Raw genomic sequence first — 18,956 nt, 5'->3', positions numbered from 1 at the left:
AACGGACTGAGGAAAAAAAAAAAACCAAAGCGGATGCCAGTTCTAGTTGCAACGCGAAATCTAAAAAAAAAGGGGGGGGGTGGTGGGAGAGAGGGCGGGGAGGGTCGGTCTTTACTGGGACCACGTCCGCAGGGGCTCGCTTCCGGCTGAGAAAGTTTTTCTCTTTGGAACTCAGTGACATTGTCAGCCCCGAGGCCTGGGTAGATTGGAACAGATACCTGGGCACAGAGATGGTGCGAGCAAATTGAGCTCTGATAGGAATTCCTAAGTGTCGTGAGGCTTGGCTTTTACAAAACAGGCGCTTAAAGACAAGCTGCAAAACCCTGAAGCACTTGGCCCGAGAGACAGGCCACCTCCCACTTTATTTCTGCCCGGATTTGGTGGGTCCTGCAACACCTGGGGCGTCTTGTCTCGCCCCTCCCCCAATCCAGACGGATTCCTGTCTGGGCTTCAGGGATCCAGGTGACAATCCAGACTTGCATCATTTCCTGGCGGGTCGCTAGGAGGCCCAGGCAGCCTTGGGTCAGGCAGCCGCGGAGCATCGCTTGCTCCAGAAGCCAGAGTTTAACAGGCAACTTTAGGCATCTCCAAACATACGCTTCCATTTTTTCCTAAGCACCTCTTGGCCCAGTTGGAAGGTTCCCTTTATTCCTCAGCTCTCTGATGCAAAAATAAAAGCAAAAGGTCCCAGGTTCCGGGACATTCTCTCTATACCTTCGCCCTCTTTTGGATCCCCCTCCTTAAGCATCCTGGGAATCAGATTGCCTTTAGCTGCTATCTCCCCTGCTGGAGGAAGCAGGGAGAAAGTTGGGCGCTGCTGGGAGCGCCTCTCCCCCCCCTGCTGTGTGTGTACGTGTGCACGCTCACGTCTCCCTCGCTCCAGCCCGGGACAGGAACTGCTGCTCTTGGCCTCGTTAACCCAACGGCTTAGTTCGGGGGGCTAGCTTGGTGGGGGGAGGGTGGAGAGGCGAGCGCTGCCACCTAGTGCCACCTGGCCCTCATCCGGTATTGGCGCTACTTGCCCCTCCCCCTCATTCTCACCCTAGTCTTGGAGAACAGGTGAGCCTGGGTACCAGCTCTTAATCCACGTCCTCGCCGTACTCCCCGCTCGCCCGCGCACTCTGCAGTAATGCGCCTAGGAGGTTTCATCACCCACCGCCTGCGGCGACCGCTACCCTGGGCCTCCGCACAGAGGCGCACTCTCTGACTCTTCTGCGCCTACGTGTGACACGCCTGAGGGAGGGGTTGCAGAGATGGGCGCTCAGGTTGTCTGCCAGCTGCCCGCTCAGTTTTCCTGGGTGCCAGCTGCCTTCCAGCGAGGAGATGGCGGAGGCTGGGGCTCAGGGTGACCTGCTGCTTCACACTGGAGAAAAGAAGAGAGGAGGTGGGAATGGACTCTCCAAGGGCAGAACCTCTTGGAGCTTTTGTTCTTAGTACCTCTCCATCTCTCGGGGGCCCCAGAAATGGTCACTTTGAGTGTCTTAGTCTTCGATGGTGGGAAGAAATTAGCCACTCATACCCATAATCTTAATAGCAGAAACTTCCTCGTTCATTTTTCGAGGAAGGTGGTGGATAGTGGGTATAATGATGGGTCCTCCTCATAGACCACCTCGCTTGTTTGAATAGTTAATTTAGCTTTTTTTATTAGTTTAAGAAAAGAAACCCTCCTGTCCATCCTTAAAAATAAAACAAACAAAAACATGTTGGTCTGCGCCCCCTCCTCCCCTTTAAGGTTGAAAATTTTCTGGGAGAGTCAAGCAGACCTCAGCCTTACTTAACTTTAGAGCTGGACAGACCTCTAGGGCCTCTTCCACGAGCAGAAGTGGCACCAGAGAAACAGAATCTGGAGATGCACAGCGGTAGAAGGAAAGCCAACTCGTCCTGTTGCTGTGATGCACCGCACCTGCCCTCGGAGAACCTGAGTGGTTTTAAAAAACCATCTTGAGGTTTTTAACTCCAACTTTCAAGGGAATTTCATGGCTCCTATCTGAGCCAATTGCTGCTTTAGGAAGAGCACCCAGTGGCTGGATGCACGGTGCTGGAAGCGCACATAGCACCCATGCTGGATGCACGGTGCTGGGAGCGCACATAGCACCCATGCTTGAAGGTTCCTTTCTGGACCAGCTGGCCAAGGCAGAAGCACAGACAAGGATGTTCTTTCGCCCATCTCACCAGGGCTGCAGACTCTCTGGGAGGTTTGCTGGGCGATGCTCTGGGCCTTTGGAGAAGGGCGGGGCACACACTGGAGCCTTTGTCGTGATCCCCTTTCCCCTGCAGATTCCCTTAGCTCATCAGTCCCTCAAGCTGGGTTTGGCAGACGAGTGGAATGGGCTGGGACAGTAGATGACATAAAGTCAGCATGAATCGAGCACAGATACTGCATCACACATCGAGACTGAGACTTTGACGCCTCTCTAAACCTAATGTCCACCCTAACAAAGCCTTGGAGGAGCAAGGGCAGGCCATCCAGTGCTGCACCGTGGTTCCAGAGTTTGTGGACAGTTTGAGACATGTAACTGTGGAGACAGATCTGGTCTGTCTGTGATACCCAGACTTGTGTGATGAGACCCACCTTTCCCTTTACTGTCACCCTCAATGGTGTCCAAGAGTGAAGGTTTTGGAGAGGGAAGTGTTTGGGTTGAAAGCTAGGGAAGGGAATTGCCAAGTGGAGGCAAGGGAAAGGATGTTTCTGTGCAGGCAAAATGCCCTCTGAGTTTTGTGTCAGGAATGAGGTTGTCCAGTTTGGGGCTAAAGAGGGAGACCAGGCTGACTAGAGGGCTAGTCACGTGGTAAGGCCGGGCCATGTTGCCAAATCCGTGCTCAAGGTGGAAGACCTATCATCCTGCTAGGTATCCAGAGACTTGATTCAAGGTGCTCTTTGAATGGATTCTCTTTAGGATTCAGAGAAAACTCTGGGATGGGTACTGGCATTTTGGAACAAGACAAAGGGAATGCAAAGGAATGTCTTGACCCCTCCACGTGGGGTGTGGTGTCCCGCAGGACAGAAGGTAACCTTGCTCCCGTGTGAGCATGTGGGGCCCTAGCAGATGGGATCATTCTAGCCCGCTGAGGCACTGAACACGAGTTGACGCAGGTCTCTAGTGCAGGCTTCCTGAAGGTTCCACAGGCCGAGTGAGGAACATGGCTTTCCTGGGAGCTCCGCCCCCTGCATGCCCTAGCCTATTGGGGCAGACTGGCTGGGCTTATGGCACCACCTTATGGCTGGAAGGGGTACTGTCTGACCAAATAGTGGACTCTATTCATCCACCTGGTCAAGGGCCTGTAACACTGGGTGTCCCACTTTCCCTTCCCATCACATGTTCCTCACTAGCTCACCCTGGCTCAGCCAGCTCCCACAGGGCTATGATTTAACTCCGTACCCCGAAGAAGGACATCTCTTTCAAACGTCTTGATTTCCCATCTTACGCCTATCGTTCACTGCCTTCTGCGCACCCTGCTTGTTTCATACTTGTAGGAAGGAAATTGGGACAGAAATGGCTAGAGGTAAAACTGGACCAAGTGACAAACTGCTGTGTCAGGCTCCCTAGATTCTCATAAGCAGAAGTATTCCCCTAAAAAGCCTTGATCCTCCCCTTTTTCCTTTCTCATTGGTCGCTTTGTCGAGCAGGCTTCGTAATGAAAGGAGACTAAACCTTTCACATTTGGGTTAGTTCATGAATAAATCTTAGGAATGTTTTCTGTTCCTTTTTCCTGTAAAAGCTCAGCTCTTCAACATCTGAGTGAAGAAGACTTTTGGGTCTGGCCTGGAAACCAACCACTTACAATATTGTTTTAGCTGGGCACGGTGCTGCAAGCCTTTATTCTCAGCTCCTTGGGTGACGGAGACAGGAGGATGGCTTGAGCCCAAGATTTCATGGCTAGTTTGGGCAATACCGTGGGGAAAATGATGTTGAGTTCCTTAACCAGCTTTCAGAGTGCTGGAACACAGCACACTTGTGGACTGGGCACTTCTCATCAATCAGTAGTCAAGCCGTTCATGGATTGGCCAGAAACACAAATGATACAAAGGAATTTTTTAAAGTCTCAGAGAATAAGGACACTGTATCCCTCAGTAGATCCATTTACTGGAATAACACGAGAAGACAGTGAACATCAAGTGTCTGCCTGTGGGCTGAGCTGTATTAGGGCTTCATCCCAATGCCTGAGCAGTACCCAGAAACCCTCACTGTTTTCTTTGGGACATAACTTTTTCTTCCTTCTGTGTGCTGAGACAAACTCCGGGAAAAAATATCCCAAGCAAGGGGCTGCCTGGATTTTGCAGCTGAGGCCAGTAGGGACCCTGTGATGCTGGGGTGAGGTGGCACTCCTTCTGACTGGGTTTGGAACTCTGACTGAGAAACGCTGAAATTTAGAAAAGTCTTTTTCGTGGGCTTGTTTTCCACACGGACCTGACTTTGGTAGTCTTTGGTAAATGCTGAAGTCTGTTAATGCACTTTAATCCTCATTGTACCCCAGGAGTCTTTGAGGGTCTCTCTCTCTCTCTCTCTCTCTCTCTCTCTCTCTCTCTCTCTCTCTCTCTCTCTCTCTCTCTCCCTCTCTCTCTTTCCCTCTTTCTCCCCCCCCCACCGGTTCTATTTTCAAAGAATGCTATTTCATGACTTTTGTTCATTTTTAGAAGTCTTCCAGAGACAACATTAAAAAAAAGAGACAGAGTGAAATCCATCCTGTCTTAAAATTACTCAGTAGAACCCTTGGCAAATCTATGGCTCTCTGCATAAATCATGGGATCTTGAACTTAATTTTTTTATATCTTTTTATCATGCCAGGAACACTTTAATCATTTTCATCAATTATTGTCAATTATGGTAAAAATATCTGAAGCGGGAAGCCATGGAAGGATGACGGAGTCATCTTGAAAGCTGATGCAGGAGGGCAGAAAGCAAGCCCTGCTGTCGTGTCCCGCAGAGCGCGCCCTGTGTTCCCAGGAAGGTATACCGCACAGATGATGCTATCTTGGCAGGCGTCTCCCAATGAGCATTGCCTTGCTTTCTTGGACGTGCATTTGTTTGTTCAACCGTCACCTGAATGGTAGTGTTTATGGGGCACACTTCTTTTGCTTTCCATGAATATAGTTGTGACCATAGAATTTCTAGTCGTATGTGCAAAATGATAGAGAGGAAACTGTCAGGGAAATGTTCAATCGTCAGGCAATTGAGATTAATGTAGAAATGGCAATACTGTGTACTGGTAATGGTGATGGCAGGGTGAGCCGTGTCAGCAAAGGTCTAGGCTCTGCGTCTGCTCCGAAGCCAACCTAGATGGCATTTAAGATTCTGGGAGTAAACACAGAGAAGAAAAGCAAACGTCTTATTTCCATCCAGCTAGCCATTCAACAGGAACGATTTTATCTTAAAATGTTTTGCAACATAAACTTAGAATGGCCCGTCTTCCTAAAAAGAATGGAGGCCAATGTTCTTTATATCTTTGGGGATATTTACTTACCAAAATTTACTTGATATAGTTTAAAATTGACAATGGAGGGAGTCCAATTAAAGGTGGCTGCAAAGGGATTGGTAACAGTATGGAGACGAAGGAGTGGGTCCCAATGAAGCGCTCTCATGGGTGTTTAACGTACCACGTGCTTGGCTACCATGGCGCCAATAGTGCAATGATTGTCCCCGGAACTGCAGACTGTCGCGGCTATGGGAAGAACGGATTTTGTGGAAGAATCAGAAGAATCTTAATTGAGAACTCATTTTCTCGAGATCAGAGATGGTCAGGAGGGACCTTGCCCAACTTTATGCCTGACTTCTGTGGAGCAATTAGATGCAGTCACATGACAGTGCTCATTCTGGGTTTATATATTTTCAAGACCAGGAAATCACGCTGTGAAAGTTTCCCACATTTAAATCATTAAATTTTCTAATGAAGTTTCACTTCCTTAGGTTAGTCAGAAATAAAAAATAAAAATAAAAAAGACCATTTCTGATGGCCACGTGCAGGATGAGACCCACTGATTCTTGGGTGCATAAGAATAACACCAAAGCGAATACCTCGTGCACACTGGAGTCCTCGTGTCAATGGCCGCTTGAATCACTCATCCATGACCCACACATGCCATTGACTCCCTCCTTTGTCCATTTCCAGCTGCCTCAGACAGTTATCAGGCTGGTGGCTGCTACAGCGGGAGGCTGCGTGGGAGACACTTTACATGGTCTTCTGTTTATTCTCCTTCAGTGTTGTTCAGACTCCAGTGGGGACCAATAGCACAGGACCAAACACCCGTGACATGGGAGCTTTATCTTAAAGTTTTAATTTTTTTTTGTGTGTGTGTCTGGGATGGAATCCAAGGCTTTGTGCGTACTGACGCTAGGCAAGAGCCCTACCATTGAGTCAGTCCTTATAGCATTTTCGCAAGTAATTTTATGCACTCAAAATCTTCATTTGGAAGATGTTAGTACCTTATCGACTCTGGCATTTATTAATTCATCTAAGAGACTCACACATATCTGTGTACTCCACCTGGTGGTGTGTTCTGCACAACTGGGAGACAGGGACACATTTGCAGCCCTTAGAGTTTAGTGTGGTCACCTTTATAGCACACATGGTAGGAATTTTGATGGGGAGGAACCAAGAGGATGGTAGAGGGACTCCTCAGTGGTGTCAAAGGTGAAAAATTTTAGTTTTTATATCCATAAAAAACAGGAAGTGAATCTTGAAAAATGGTTGGGAGGATTTAGAATCTGGGAGAGAGAGAGAGAGAGAGAGAGAGAGAGAGAGAGAGAGAGAGAGAGAGAGAGAGAGAGAGAGAGATGATGGGCACCAGAGGAGCAGGAGTATGGGTAAGTTGGAAAACTGGTTGGTTTTGTATGGCTGAGAAGGCCACACTTTGCACTGGAATTTTCATTTAATAACCCATGACTTCTGAGAGAAGCGTTCTCCACCCACGGAGGGCACCTCCATTCAACTTCCTGGTCTCTCTTTAACAAACCTATAGAATAGTAGGTTCCCATATGGCTTTCTCATAGATCCTTAGTTTTGGTTACACCTCCCTTCTCCCTGCCCTGTCACCTGCTTACACCTCCTCACTCCCAGCAATTTCCCCTCCACTTTCATGCCCCATGTCTTCTGCTCCCTTTTTCCCTGAAGGCCTCATCCCCTCTCCCCTGCCAGGGGATCCTTTCTGTCTTTTTGGCTTTTACCAGCACTCAATGCTCCTACCAAAAGTCTTAAATAATGAAGGTTGAGCATGGTTCCCCTCCAGGCAGTTGAGAGGATGAACTGCTATGGAGTCAGCAGGTGGAGGTGATGGAGATGCCAAAGCAAAGCTCCTTGGGTAGTCAGGTGGCAGGCAGGAGATGCAGAAGCAGCTTCCACAAGGAGTGATCCAGAAAGAAGGTGAAGCTTCTCTTTCATCAGATGCTCCCTCCCCGTTCCTCTTTATGTGACTGTCCCATCCACCCCTGTCTCAGAATGCTATCCCCATGCTTGCTCCAGCACAGTCAAGAATCTTTGGTATTCTTCTGTTCTCTGTGCCTCTGCAGGAAGCTCATCACTGTCTTGTTTCCAATTCCAGAATGCCTACAGAGTCCGTCCTGTTCTCACCATTTCTAATTGCTGCCGAGTTGACCTGGATGCCCAGTTGTGGTTGCTCTCCTCCCGATTCCTCTCCTTCCCCTATCCTTGTGGGTCTTGTTCAGAGTCTGCCACTGCCAGCTGATGACCATGGTCAGGTTACTTAGTCTCTCTAGGCTTTAGTTTGTTGGCAGGGTTGTTGTGGGTTCCGTGAGACTTCATGCTTGGCACCATTGTTTCTCCCTTGATCAGGAGCGGTGGTTGTGACCATCCTCTGATGGGCCACTAAGCTGCCCTGGGCACTGTCCCACACCCTCAGAAGGTGGGACACAGAGTCAGTGAGCTGCTGATTGCCCTCACTGTGATCTGGTGGCTCTATCTACATGGGGAGGGTGGGTGGATTACCCTGGGTCAGGAGCTGTGTGGACCATGGTGGATGCATGTCTTCCTACCTGCAGATTCCCTGTGTGCTGTAAGCTTGCCACATTCATTTCTTTCAAACGCCTCCGTGGGCTGCCATAGTAGAAGGAGAAATCCTTCATCTGTATGTGTGTGTTGTCCAAATGGTATTTTTAAAGATTTATTTTTGTGTGTTCATAATGTTCTTGAATAATGTTTCCATAAGTGCGGTGCGCAAAATCTGCCCATGTATATTTTCGAGTGTGATTGTCTTCAGCAGCCGGGGAGTCGCTTGCCAAGCTCTTCCTTGCCTTATGGTTTCCTGGGACAGTGACTCCCTGACTGGGAAAGGGCTAAACCCAGGCCCTAAGGGCAACACCCCTGCCTGTGTCCCCTCCCATCCCCCCCTCTCCATCTCTCTGTGGCAACTTGGCTCTTTAACTACACTCCTGGGTCCTCTGTCTCCATCACTAACCCTACAGATATCTGATGGGCTCCTTTGAGGTGCCAGGCGTTGTGCCGGCTGCTGGCAGCCACAGTGGGGCAGTCAGAGGGGTGGGCAGCTGCTCTCTGACAGCAGTCAGATGACTCAGGCCTAGGCTGAGTGGTCAGAGGAGGTCTTCCTGGACCACAGTCCTTTCTACAGAAGCCCTGATGGCCCCAAGCAGCCAGTCACACAGGAGCAGCACCCTCGAAGACTACACCTGCACCTCCTTCCAGTCTGCATTAAGGGAATAAGCCCCAGCTTCAAGATCCCACTGTCTCACTTTCTGTACTCCAACAACTAAAGCTTCCAAAGCTACAGGTCTAAATAAGCCCTTCCTCATTACCATTGTTTAGTCGGGTGTTCTGAGGCGATGAGAGAAAACTACAGGTGATTGTTTCCCCAGCTCTAGAGGTAACCCCTCTGCTGCATGGAGACGAGCCCTTCCACAGTATGCAGACAGGCGTGGCGAGGAGCCCCTCCACAGGGAGTCCTGCACGAACTGGACTTTCAGGTTCCTGACAGTTCCTCCCCAAGATGGAGGATCTGATCAGCTCAGATAACTTCACACTTTGTGGTGAAGGGCAGGGTTAGGTGTGTTGTCTACGTGAGAGCCTGTAGGTAAGCTGGGGACAGCAATTTCCAAAGACAAATCTCATGGTGGGCAGGACACCAAAAGACTCTGTGAAGTGCCCACTCTCAAGATTTGGAGCAAAATAAGGCAGTTCTGTGAGTTGGGCTCTGTTTCTGCCCAGCGCCTTCCCTCTTGCACTCCTCCCTCTCCCCCAGGTTGGGGTTGCTGGTCAGCCTCTGGGAAGGAGAAGGCAGCCCCTGCCAATGAAGAAGGGCTAGTTCAGTGGACACAGGAAGGCAGGGAGCAGATAGAGCTGTCTAGAGAGCGATCCTTGTTCAGTGTGGGCCAATCAGCAAGGACCTTAGCGATTCCTGTCCCCAGCCTTGTGCTCCTGAGGGTGCCACATTGAGCCACAGGAAATGACTTTCTGCTCTGTCCCTCACAAGGTCCTGATACCTGGAGAAGTTTGGTTCTTCGATGGCTTTCTCTGCCCTAAGAAGGTCTCCAGAGCGTTGAAGTTGCTTCTCCTGATGCAGGAAACCAGGTCAGAGCCCAAGACTTGTTTTAGGGTGCTTCCCCGCTCACCCAAAGATCCAGAGTTTCCCTTCCCAAGGCGCCCCCATCCCTACATCTCCCAAAGCTTTGTTTCACACATTGTTTGCTCCGTCTCTGGTGGTGTCCCCCAGAGTGGAAGGCTCCCAGGCTCCCCTTTGGGTGACTTACAGTCCTCGGCCCTGCAGACTCTTGGCATCAATTGAATTTCATGAGTTTAATCCGGTCCCAATGAACAAGTGACAAAGACGGGTCTGCAGGATGGCTCTGTCACAGGAGGCCGGCCCGTAACTACACATTACCACCTTTGTGGTCTTAGCCGGCTCACAGCCCACCAAAACAGCGACTTACTTCTTCCTTTCCCTGAAATTGGCTCCAATTTTTCACTTAGAAAGTATATTCTAGCAGGAAACTTTACACTGTGGCCGCACATGGAATCTTGCATCTCTTTCCATAAATAGAAGGTGATCGTGAAATTAAACCCTGAACTCTTAAATAGAAAGCATGTGTCATTGCCCCCTGAATCATCCAAGGAACTCCAATAAAATGTATCCCACACTCGGGGAATTGGATTCTTACCCTGTGAGGATGTGTTTAGGAAAACAGCCATCTCTGACACACTGCCGCATCTTGGGCAACTTTCCTTACTGCCACTCACCTTGGATTGTGCTGAGGGGACAGTGTAGGTGACCTATCAGAGGGCACAAGAGAGCCTAGAGTTTGGTCTTTGATCTCCACTGGCATCCTCTGGTCCCTCCTTGAAGTCTTCCCACAAGCTGCTCTTCTTGAGAGCATCTGCAGAGGGGAGGCAGACAAATGACCTGTGAGGGGCCGGGCTGAGGACCAGAGGAGGGCAAGAGAGACCGACAGTATGAGGAGTGAATTGTGGATATAGCTGAGGGCTAAGCAGACCTCGTCCCAGTGAAGCCCACGGGCTCGGCAGAGGCGGAGAGAGCGGAGGGTCTTCGTTCCCTGAGCCGGGAGGACTCTTTGTGCACAGGCGACTTAGATGGCTGTAAATGACCCTAATATGTGACGACAGATTTTACGGTTAGAGAGCAAAGCGTTGGTATACAAGGCCTCTGAGAATTAGGAATGTAAAAATCTCCCCGTTTTAGTTACTTTTCTGTTGCCGGGATGAGGCACCAAGACCAAGGAAACTTGTTAAAGCTAGCATTTAATTGGTCTTACAGCTTCAGAGGGTTAGAGTCCACAGCGGCGGCAAGAACAGCTGAGAGCTCACATCTGGATCCGCAAGCAGGAGGCAGGTAGAGCACTGGGAATGACAGGCAATGCACGATTAATAGAAACTCAGGGTCAGAAACTGAGGTTCAACCTGAAGACCTGAAAAGCAAAACAGCCAGCCACTGGCTCTTATCTCGACCTCAGTCTGAAATGGTGATCCTGCCTCCAGGAATCTCAGAGTGAGACTGGTTCTAAGGGCTGTCTCACCCCATTTTATATTCCTCTCTAGGGCTGGGATTAAAGGCATGTACCACCCGATTTCTATGGCAACTTGCGTGGCTACTGGGATTAAAGGTGTGTGTTATCTTAATCTGGTCTGTAAGGCTGACCAGTGGGACTGTTTTCCTCTCAGATCTTCAGGCTGTCTTTACTTATTAAAATACAATTGAAATGCCACTACAGACGGGAGTTTTTTGAAACCTCACTCAGTGCCTCCTTCAACAAGGCCACACCTTCTAATCCTTCTCAAACATTTCCACCAACTGGGGACCACGTATTCAGACTTATGAACCTATGGGGGCCATTCTTACCCAGACCACCCCAGCATCCTTCCTGCCTTCCTTCTTAGTTCTTTATGCTTAGCTTAATCATCCGGTTGAATTTCAGAAGGCTAAGAGATCAAATGGCCTTTTGTTCCCCTCCTCTCTGGTGTTCCTTGATGACACAAATGGGAAAGGGGAATAGGGGGAGGGGTCTTAATGGGGAGAGGGCTGGGAGGGTAGGGCAGAAGAGAGGATGGGTAAGGGGTAACTAACACTAAGGTGTTCGTAAAAGCCATATAGAAACCTGCTCTTTTATGATTTTTACACACCACACACACACCCATTTAAAGGGTTTAATTGGAGTTCCCCTACACAGGGAATAATGCTCTTTCTGAAAGCCATAGGTTGCCAAATAAAACTATTGGTGCCAGGTGTGAGGTATCTATCCCCTGCCAATTGCTGGCCAGAGGCGCCCTATTCCCGCTCCCAAACAATACAGGATGTTGCCATTGCTCTTGGTTGCCCACCAAAACTTAAATGGTAAGAACCTATTGCTGAAGACTCCACACACTTTGGCTGTAGGACATTATAAAAATCAAGTTGTACTAACCCCACTGCTGGCTGCTTTTCTGTTTGGGTGCCATTTGCCAAGATCTGTGTACTTTGGGTCTCCAAACCCTGGCTCAGGATGGAGAAACAATGAGGGAAGGACAGACACACAGACTCACAGACAATAAGGTTGGGATCAGGTGGGGTTGTGCTACTGCCGCAACCTAGAACCCCCGTGTGTTTGTTAGATCCAGCACAGGGGGAGGGTGGGGCAGTCCTGACAGGAGGTCTCTGAAGATGAGGAGTCACAGGCTGTGAACAGTCAGGGGGAGGCTACAGTTGCTGGTCTGCACACACTGATCAGTCACCCACAAACACTCACACTTGGACTCCTGAGGTGAAGCTTTGCCATTCCCCTCCCACCTGGGCCACGTCAGTAACAACTGTGCCAAACTCTCCTGCGGGAGGATTGGCCTTGGTTCCTTGATATGTCTGTGTCAAAACACACATTTGCTCAGGGCTTCCTCTGCTTCCTTCATTCGAGGGTGCTGTGTAGGCTGTTGGGGGTCAGGGTGGGTGTTTATCAGTGGTCACACCCAGCTGTGAATCCTGTGAGTTATAATAAATGATTGATTTGATGTGCTGAGATATATGTCCGTGGTTCAATTGTAGCACAAATCTTATGGGGGTAGTCACCTGCTCTCTGATTGGAGTTAAGGCCTATTCCTATAGAGCGTGTAAATATGACCAAGAACCCCAGGTCGGGAAGTTCACAGCCCTAACCATGAACTACTACTATAATTTTGCTAAGTGGACAGATTATCAGACTGCCCCTTAAATTTGGATCTCTGTACCCATAGATTAGGATGGCTCTCAGACTTCATTAGAGGAGTTTCTTTGTGCGGTAGAAGGTGGTGCAGAAAGCCACAACTGGCAAAGGGCAGAGAGTAAGTGTTAGCGGAACGCTCAGCCACAAAGGGAGCATCATCTTCATCCTCTTATACCAGGGCTCAGGAAGACGGTTAGGAGGACTGGAGTGGACCGGACAGGAGGCTGCACGCGGGGACTCAGGGAAGCCGTAGGTGCCTCCGTGAGATCAAGTCAGCCGACAGTCTAAGTGGTTTCTGGGAGGAGAGTCAGTTCTTTCAGGATGTGGTCACTCAGAGGCCGGCTACTCTCTAGTGCCTGAAACCCATGAATGAATGGGTTGCTCAAATCAGAGTCCGTGGGTTGTTAGGAAAGAGTCACAAAGTTGGGTGGATAGATTTGGGGACTAAGGAGGTGGGGGCGGAGCCGAGGTGAGCTAGAGGAAGAAATGGGTGGTAAATATGACCAAAATACATTGTATGGAATTCTTAATCAATATTATATTAAAAATTAATATTATATTAATTAACAAAATATTATATTATTATTACACAATATAAATAAATTGTTAAGATACTAGTATATTAATTTAATAGTAATATAATAAAACTGTTATATTTTTAAAAAGAGAGAAATAAAATGACAGTGGAGTCTCTATAAACCTTAAAATTCTCAGTCTACTGTATCATGGTGCAGAGCATTTTATAGAAAGCAGTGACCGGGCTGTGAAACCCTGCTTTCGTTTATTTTCTTTACTGTAATAAAATACTGAAGGCAGGGTATTTTATAAAGAGAAAAAATATATTTGGCTTGAAGTAGTTCTGCAGACTCAAGAGCATGGGGCTGGCATCTACTTGGCTCCAGTAAGGGCTATCCTGGCCACGTTCTAATGCAAAGGATGGCATTATGGAGGGAGGGAGATGGGGAGGGGCTGGGAGGGTGGAAAAGGGAGGGGGAGGAAAGTAAGAAGTGGGAGAGAGGCGGGGGAGCAGAAGCACTCTATCACGTAGTGGGACTGACGCCCGCCCGAGAGGCTCTGCTACACCCTACCTCACGTTATCCCCCTCCCCTGCCCGGGGACTCGTCAGGGCTCGTGAGAACTACATTAGTTGCCTTTCCTCATGATGGTACCTCAGGCTTCACCTCTTGGTTTCCGTCCAGTGAACCGAGGTGAACCTGCTGGGACATCATCTTGTCTGGCAACCAGATGGTTCCTGAGGGGCCTCTGTTAGCTCAGCCTGATGCGGCCTGAAGTTGCAATCTTGTCTCTGGACCTCTGGCCTTGTCCACAGAGAAGCTGTCCTGATTAGGGACCTGTCTCTGCGGTGCCGTGTACCTGATGAAGGGCCTGGAGCGGGTGTTAAATGAGAGCCCCTGGTACTGTCATTTGGTACCATCTATTCCGTGTTGTCTCCAGAGCTGGGCTTTCACCGTTTACGGCTGACCACTTGTCTGTCTGGGCTCCTTGTGTGTCTGTTTTCTCTAACAGTCCATCCATGGTCAGTGGATCCTGCTGTCAACAGTGTGATACCAGGCATGGGAGTGCGCTAACCCATTTGCTTGATAACTCTGTTGCCTTGGATGGATGCCTGAAAGGACTCATTAGCTCCCCTCCCACTGAGTAACAAGGTTCTGCCTACTGACCTCCCACTCTGCAGCCGTGGACCTAATTCACTGCCGTCCTCACCTCCAGCAGTAACTCCTCAGCTCTCAGGCACACGCAAGTGCGATGTCCCCATCTTCCTGGGTGTTCAGGACTAGCCCTCCCCTCGGCGTGCCTCTGCCTCTGGCATTCCCCTTGGCTACATCTCCCCAGGCCCTTGGCTGAATCCTCTCAGGTTCCCTTGAACTTGGGAGCAGCCTCCAGGAGGTGACTCCTTGTATCCCAGCCCCCTGTTCCCTTTGTGGCTTTGATCTTGCTGGTTTCTCTGGACACTGCCAGTCAGCAGGCCTCAGTGGCTTTCTGTTGATGTTTCCCCTAGTCCTGCCCTCGAGCCGGCCCTGCCTTCTGCGTGTCCTGCTGTCTCTGCACTGAGCTGGCTCAGCCCCTCCCCAGCTGTGTCTCTCTCCTCTCATCCTTTCCTTGCCCTCTGGGCTCTGGGCTTCCCCGCAGCTACTTCCTCCCACGGGCTGTTATTTCCAAGCCACCCCGAGTGCCAGACTGTGGTACTGCCTATCTGATGGGAAATAATTAACAATTTTCAGAGGGGTGACCAGGCCACAAACCCTTGGGAGGGAGCCCAGAGTCCTCCTGCAAGCTTGCTCCCTTGCCTGCTCCACACAGCCCTTCCTCCTCATGACCGTGTTTCTACCTCACCTTCAGCTCTGCCACGACCCGTGCTTCCCCCCGTTAGCCGTTCCTGTTCTGTTCTTCCTTGCGGCCTGTTGGACACCTCCTATGTCAGTCAGTTTTCTGTCAGGGGCCTAGGTTGTATGCTCAGCTCATTTGTCACACTTGAATCTAGATGTTGCTGTGAAGGTGTTTTACAGCTGTGTTGACATCTGTGACCGATTGACTTCCTGCAAAGACTGTGACCCTCAGTGATGGGGGAGGCCCTTTTGGGCCAACTACAGGCCTTAGGAGTAAAGCTGAGGTCTCGTGTTGGGGGTGGGGGTGGGGAAATGCCGTTTCAAGATGGCAGCACCGACCTTTGTTGAAAAGCCCAGCTGCTGGCCTGTCCTACAGAGTGCTGGCCCAAGAGTCCCATAATTGTTTGAACTAGTTCCTTATGAGCCTCTGTGCATGTCTGTCTGTTTCTTTCTCTCCCTCCTCTCTGTCTGTCTGTCTGTCTTTTCTCTGGAAAATCAAACACACACTCTTCAGGTGCTTGCCACAAATGCTCCGCGGCACATATGGTCACACACGCACACACGAATAAATGTAACAAACAAAAATGCTAAGGGAAAGAGTTCACTCCTTTTCTTTGTCTCTTTAGCCGTGGGAGAGCAATGGCCCTTCCTTTTACTGCTTACCTTTGTGACACATAAGGACACAACCTTAGGTGTCATCTTGGCAATAGGTCCCGGATCTGCTGGTAACCTTGAACTTGAATTTCCTAACTGCTAGAATTTAAGAACATATTCCTGATGTGTAATCTATCAACTGTTTGATCCCAGGCATTTTTTTACATCTGTGGGAATGGACCTAATCAGACAAGTGCTCCTGAGCTTTCCAGGTTCACTTGATGGGCAGCTGCTGGACTAATGCCACGCTGTGAACTGCTTCTTGCTCTGTTGCCATCATTATTCTGGGATTTGCCTCCCGAGTGGCCAATCCATGGGTGTCTCCAGTTATTTCAAGTGGAAAACCAACCAGATGAGCCTGTAAAAGCCCACCCAGCTCAGTAGGTAGTGCAGGGCAGGGGCAACCTGCGGGCCGTGCAGCCAACTCCCTGTGTCCCTCCTAGTGCAGCCTGCTGACCGCAGTGAAGACCCGAGGACCACAGTGAAGACCCGAGGGCTGTTCAGTCAACTCCCAGTGTCCTAGTGAAGTTAGACTGTTGACCGCAGTGAAAATTCACTTCAGAAGTTTTTGCCTTGCTCTGGGGAGCGTCTCATTTGTAAGGAAAGCCAAGACCTTCCTGGAATTTTCTTCTAAAGGCAGGGCACCCAACCTCTCCTGGGTGTGCTGGGATTGACAATCTTCGTGCTTTCTCCCTTTAGTTACGGACACCGCCCTAGCATTCGGCTGGCAGTTACTGGACACAGGTGGAAAGTGGACACAGGGGTGACTTTGCAAAGGACTTGGAAATGGCAAGGAAATTTCTTTTATTTTGTCTTTTTTTTTTAAATGAAAAGGTCAAATGATTGACAAAATGTCCTCAATGAGCTGTCATACGTAGAGTCTACAAAAAAAATAAAAATAAAAAAGAGCACGCTTTGTCGATAAAATACAAGCTGTTTGAAAGATTTATGAGTCTAAAATCCTGCATAACCAGTCAGAATTCAAAGCAGCAGGAAGCCACTGTGATATTTTTAAAACAAGTATTTATAAAAGTAATTGGGTGCCCTTCATGTGGAATTAGGAGGGGACCTGGTAAGGAGACACGCTGAGCCTACAGAAGAGCAATGGAAGGGTTTGCAGCAGAAGGAAGGGCACCCATTGGCAAGGGTAGCATTCTGGCATTGAGAGAGAAAGCATGAAGGCTGGCATACAAGACCTGCAGGCCTCGCACACTGGGTAGCAAAGAAGGCCAAGGCTGCTGGCCCTAGCGAGGCATAGCTCCTGCAGACAGTGGGCACTCCCCAGGTATCGTAGCTAACTGCTGAGCCCCCTGTTTAAACTCCGACCCCGTCTCCAACCGATTACATGCAAACAGGACAGAAAACACATGTTTCTGAGAACATTTTGGTTAAAATTAAAAATGTGGCAGTGACTGTGCCAATAACTTACTTGAGAATATCCGAACCAGATGCCGCTAGCCCATAATTCCGAGTAATTTGCCAAAATTATGTATTTACTTTAATCCTAGAGTTGAAGTTAAAATATGCGTGGTTTTTGTTATTTGTGATAAAAAACATCCATGGGATTTGAGCTAATGCTAGATAGAGCTGGCGAGAGTGGCTCGCCATCACCCCAACGCACACAGCTGACCAGCGGCAGTCTCTGGGAAGCCCTGGAAAGTCGAGTTATCTGGTAAGTTAAGCAAGCAACGCTGGGCTGGACGTAACTCACAAAATGACAACCACGGGCTGAGACAGCGTGTCTACTGTGACAGAGTTTTAATTCCTGAGTGGCTCCTACTCATGGGCGCATTATCCTGTTTATGTGATGTCAAACATCTGGATGGAGATGGAAGAGGAATCCAGTCAGTTGTCTGGATTTCTCTCTCTGCAGAGAGAAGCAATCCACCAGTGGGGTGAGCTGCTCAGCAGAGGACTGCTGCCGTTGTGTTTAGGTGTTCTGCAGCTAGGCGGAGAAGCTCACTGCCAGGCAGGGTGTGTGGCTCTGAAGCCAGACTCCTTGCTGCTGGCTGCAAAATGGCTGTTATAACAGCACCACGTACCCCGCTGATCTCAGAAGTTAGTACAGGTATTTAGTGCTGTAAATGTCACTCTTTTTGGTTCTCCATGGTGTTTGGAACCAAGGGAGGGTTCTCCCAGTTAAACCCGTTAAACCCTTCCTCCTTTTGGCAAATGAGAGCATCAGTTGGTAAAAAAAAAAAAAAAAAAAAAAAAAAATGCTTTATTATTTTTTCTTTCTTGTGTCGGCGTGCGAAAACATAAAATTCTCTACTTTAAACCCCTTCGAGGTGTGTGGTTTGATAGAAGCCAGTTCACCTTGTCACAACACTCGCCCCTTTCACTCCCCTATTCCCCCAGCCCGTCTGCATCGGAAAACTTAGTCTGAGTAGGGATGTATCTCTGAACAAAACTCTGAGGAGTGGCTGCCTGGGCTGTCTGAGTCTGGTCTTGTCCAAATCACAGCTCTGGACTCTCCCTCTGAGTGTCCTTTTGAAATTCCAATGTGGCCTGGGCTAGCTCCATCCCACACAGGATCCCTCTAAGCCAAAGCCTGGCCTCACTAGCTCCTGGTTCTCAACAAAACGTCCTCCTTTGGCACTTGGCCTCAGGACGTGTTTGGGGCTATGGATGTGCATGACTGAGGGGTGGAGGTCAGGAAGTCGCGCCCGTCTTACTGGCGGGAAGACCCTCCATTCCAGCCTGCTGTGCCATCCCACCAAGATGAGCGCTTTTACTATATACAGTTCCGGGAGCACCAGGCACCGGAAAGTGTTTCGTGTTTCAAACACTTGCTTAGCGTGGCCCCTGTGTGAGAGATGTTACCACTCGAGGTAGGGCTGCTTGCAGGAGGCCTGGGTAGTCCTTCCTCTGTCCCTTGGACTGACTCCCCTGGATTCTGCTCTTCATCTCTGATATGGAAAAGCGGAGGCACACGGGTTTCCGTAGGATAGGTGAGGCCTAAGAGGTCGAGGACACAATTTTCCTCAGAAGCGTGGCGGGAGGCTGTCAGGGGGAATCGGTATTCACTGTGGTAGCTGTGGTCTCTGTTTACTTTTGGAAAACAAGCAGCCTAGTGCTTGGTCCAGAGACACCAGTGATAAGTCTGTCAAGAAATGACGTCAGTCCTCAGTGACATTAGAGTGGAACCAGCCCTGGCTGTTTCTGGTCTCCCACTGGCAGGGAAGGGACATCTTTGGATGCTTCGTAGATAGCACAAATGCTCCCGTGGCTTGCTGCTTCTTGTACCCTGTCCCATTGCCTTAGAAATGACCGTAGGGCTTTCTGGCTTTCACACAATGACGAG

This window comes from Chionomys nivalis, chromosome 7 (genome assembly GCF_950005125.1).
Source record: "Chionomys nivalis chromosome 7, mChiNiv1.1, whole genome shotgun sequence".
NCBI lineage: Eukaryota > Metazoa > Chordata > Mammalia > Rodentia > Cricetidae > Chionomys > Chionomys nivalis.
This window is presented reverse-complemented; position numbering follows the sequence as displayed.